The sequence below is a fragment of the Aegilops tauschii genome, chromosome 4 (genome assembly GCF_002575655.3).
Source record: "Aegilops tauschii subsp. strangulata cultivar AL8/78 chromosome 4, Aet v6.0, whole genome shotgun sequence".
NCBI lineage: Eukaryota > Viridiplantae > Streptophyta > Magnoliopsida > Poales > Poaceae > Aegilops > Aegilops tauschii.
The window spans coordinates 514,643,147-514,647,863 of record NC_053038.3 but is presented as its reverse complement, the minus strand read 5'-3'; positions in this window follow the sequence as shown (position 1 = coordinate 514,647,863).

The window sequence follows — 4,717 nt, the reverse complement described above, 5'->3', positions numbered from 1 at the left end:
GAAAAAGGACGACTATAACTGCCACACGTGTGGGCGTTAAGGGGTCTGGCCACACATTTTGTGTGGCATCTAAGAGGACCAGCCCACACGCCTACGTGTGGGCAAAAGAAGTAATACCCACACGCCTCTTTTTTCCTCGCGGTCCCTCTCACACGCCTACGTGTGGGCAAAATAGATAACGCCACACGACCACTCTCAGCCACCTACCTCACGGTCCCGCACGCCCCGCGTGACAGTCACCATGCGTCCCCGCAGTTGCCATGGTCCGGACCCTCTTCAATGTCTGTTTAATTGCGGTTGTCATGTTGTTGTACTACAGTTGCCATGTCTGACAACTACATTTGCCAAGGTTGCTCAACTGCGGTTGCCATCTCAGGTCAAGTGTCAGATGCCATTTTTTAGACAACTGCAGTTGTTGCTATGTATGGTCTGGTTACTATAGTTGCCATGATTTAAATTTTTTAGGAGTTTCCACCTACTAACACTAGGCAGTTGCCATGGTTTACTACAGTTGCCATGATTTGAAAACTTTAGGAGTTGCCACCTACTAACACTAGGCAGTTGCCATGTATGGTCTGGTTTACTACAGTTGCCATGAATTGAAAACTTTAGGAGTTGCCACCTACTAACACTAGACAGTTGCCGTGTAGCGCTACAAAAAGACATGGCAAAATAACATGTTCGGGTAAAGAGAGAGTTGCCATCTATTTACGAACACACTAGGACATTTGCTATGTACCCTGCAAAAACACATGGCAACTGACATGTTCGGGTAAAAAGAGAGTTGCCATCTACTTACAAGCACACTAGGGCAGTTGCCATGTACCCTGTAAAACACATGGCAAGTGACAGCTTTGGGTGTGGGAGAGGAGACGGGTGTGTGGGCGAACTGATAAATGCCCACACACCAGCCCCTATACGTGAGTGAAAACTGACGTGTGGGTGAACTACTAAACGCCCACACACCGGCCCCTCCGTGTGGTGGAACGTACGTGTGGGCGACCGAGTGAATGCCCACACATCATCCCAGTCCTACATGGCACCACAAATATGCCAAGATTCGTGCACCCACAAATGGACGCGGATCCACGCGTGTGGGCGAGATGCAAACGCTCGCACGTGTGGGCGTTAGTATTTTCAAAGAAAAATGAGTAGAAGTTAGGGATTGAACCCTGATCTCCGAAGAAAAATGAGTAGAAGTTAGGGATTGAACCCTGGTCTCCAGGATGATGCACATCGCTCCTCGTCACTAGACTAGCGTTCTGTTCTTGCTTAGAAAGCTGGGGGCAAGCTTACTTGAGGTGAAAAGATGTGGTTTTCAACTGGATTTTCTGGGTTTTTTTGTTTTTGCTTTTGGTTTTGTCTTTCCCCATTTTTTCTATTTTAATTGGGTTTTCTTTTTTTTTTTCTTTTTTTTTTCATTGTCTTTCTTTGGGGTTCTTCATATTTTTCTCAATGTTCATTGTGTTTTTTTTCTTTTCTTTTTCTTCGGTTTTGTTCCTTTCTTTCTTGTTTTCTCGGTTTTCTTCATATAGCAGATTAATTTTTTTAAAATATATCGTCAATATTATTTCTATACATATTCCACATTTTTGTAGACACGTTTTATCATTTTCGAATACAAGATTAAGATTTTTTAAATACATAGTCAATATTTTTAATACATTTTTAATATTTTTTCAAATGCTTGATTAATAGTTTTCAAATAAAAATATTAATCTTTTTTTAGTACATGGTCAACATTTTTGTTACATATTTAACATTTTTCAAACGCTTGATTAACATTTTTTGAACAATTGTTCAATATTTTTTTAAATGTTTATTTAACATTTTTGTATATATGATAAAAAAATTCATCATTTTTGTAATACATGATCAACATTTTTTCTAAACATGTTCAACATATTCCAAATGCTTGATTAGCATTTTCCAAATACTTGTTCAACATTTTTTTAAAGGCTTCATTAACATTTTTATATAAATGAGCAAGAAATTTCATCATTTTTCATACATGGTCAACATTTTTTCTATACATATTTAACATTTACTGAATGCTTAATTAACATTTTAAATACTTGTTCAACATATTGTTTTTGAAAATGCTTGACAAACATTGTTATATGCACAATCATAAAAAATCATGATTTTTTAATACACGATCGTCAACTTTTCTATACACATTCAACATTTTTCCGAATGCTTGTTCAACTTTCAAATACTTGTTCAACATTTTTCAAATGTGTTTTGTAGAGTGCTTTTGTTGGTGAGAAATAGTTATTCTTCACCCCCCTCTATTTTAACATCAATACACTGTAATTTTACGTTTCGTAAGTTTTGTCTTATTTCATAAATAAAACAAGAACGTAAGGAAATATAAAATCACCGTAAAAAATAATTTATATTACATAAAATTATGAATGTGAAAACATAGTGTAAAATATAGTACATAATGTAATTTTTCTGGTCTTATGACCTATATTTTTTATTTCTTATGCCTAATTTTACATAGTGAATCAATATGAATATAACTATTTGTATTCGAAATGTAATTTATTTATGAAATGATCATAAGATTACCTCGGGTGAAGAATAACTTATTCTGCACCTTGGTTTTGCTTTTTTTTTCTATTTTTCTTTATACTTTTTTCCCCTGTTTTCTGTTCTCATGTTTTCTTTTTCCTTCTTCTTTTTTTTCTTTTTCCTTTGTGTTTTCTTGTGTTTGTTTTCGTTTTCACTCCACATTTTCTTACATGTCAAAAACATTTTTTGTAACAATTGATCAACATTTTCTGTATATACGCTCAACATTGTCCGAACGCTATTTCAACACTTTTCAAAAACTTGTTCAACATTTTCATAGCTATTCAAAAAATAAAATCAAACACTTGATGAACATTTTTAATACTTATTCAACATTTTCGAATATTTATTCAACATTTTTCATATACTCGTTCGACATTTTTCATATACTTGTTCAACATTTTTAATACTTATTCAAAAATTTCTAATACTTGTTTATTTTTTTAAAATTCTTGTTCAACATTTTATAAATACTTGATTAACATTTTTCAAATACTCGTTCAACATTTTTAGTACATATTCAACATTTTTCAAATATTTCAATATTTTTCTAATACTGGTTCAACAATTTTCAAATGTGTTTTTTAGGAGTGTTTTTGTAATATATATATTTAGAATATTTTAAAGTATAAACAAAAGAAAAAAACATAAAAAGAAAAAGGAAAAACATGGAAAAAAAACAGACAAACAGACTGGTGTTGCCCGCGCGAGTCAGACGCTCGACTTGCTGAATGCAAGGAATAGTGATGCCCGCCGTGCACTCCCCTTGCACACATTCTTTAGGCCAACCCATGTGTGGGACGGGGTGCCCCTGTTTATTTTCTCTCTTTTTTAATTTATTTTATTTCTAGATTCCAAACTGTTTTATGAATTTAAACTGTTCAATTTCAGAAAATGTTGGCAACTTTAAAAATATTTTTAGATTTCAAAAAGTATTCATGAATTTGGCAAATGTTCCAGGATTTCAAAAAAAATTCAAAAAGTTGAAATATATTCATAATTTCTTAAAGAAATAACAAGTTTAAAAATGTTTGTGAATTTAGGATAATGTTCTGTAATTTTTCAAAAAAATTAAATATAGAAAATATTCGTGAATTTTGAAAACGTTCATAAATTTAAAACAATGTTTCGAAATTAAACAAACAGTTTGTCTATTAAAACATGTTTGCTGTTTCTAGAAATTTCACGAATTATTAAAATAGTTCAAAAAACTTTCCGAATTTTAAATGAAAAAACGAAAGACAAAAACGGAAGGGAAAAGAAAAGAAGAAGAAAACAATTAAAACCAAAAGAGAAATCGGTTCAGGGAAACCAGTGGGAGAGAGGCTTTTGAAAACCCGAATATGGGCTGACCCATATATGTGCGAGCTTGTGGGAGGGGGGGGGGGGGGGGTGGTGGACGGTGGTGCACATTTGCAGGGTATTTCCGAACTTGCGTGGGAAATAGGAGTGACCCTACAATCCTCAAAAAGATAAGGAGTGACCCTCTGTTCAAAAAAGAAAGAAAGATAAGGAGTGACCCATGCTTGACCAATTGAATCAGTGCGCACCAAACTGAGAAAGGCTAACCTGGTAATCCATGTGTCGCATTCGGTTGTTTTTTCCTTTTCTTTTATTGAATGTCTGCCTATTCCTTTTTTAAGAGAAACGTTTGTTAAATAATTAATTTTTTTGAAATACCTGAACAGTTAAAGAATTTATAATAATACATTTAAATGTCTGAATATTTTTAAATTACATGACTATTTTGACAAAATGCCCGGACAGTTTAAAAAATATACATTTTTATAAGACGCGAACACTTTTTAATAATAAATTTACATATTTAGAAAAATTATGAAGTTTTTTTATAATTCAATGAATACTTTAACATTGTGTGAACACTTTCTAATTACTTAATAAAACATTTTTAAATTACAGGAACATTTATGTATATGTTTTTTTAAACATATTTTTAAGTGAATTTATTTTTTAAAACACATTTAAATTACAGACACTTTATTAGTTATTCAAAATAAGTGAATTTATTTTTTAAACATATTTTTTAGATGTATACTAATTGTCTATTTTTTATAGATGTAAATTTTACATAATTCATAATATATTTACCTCATTTATTACGAATTTGATTCTAGTA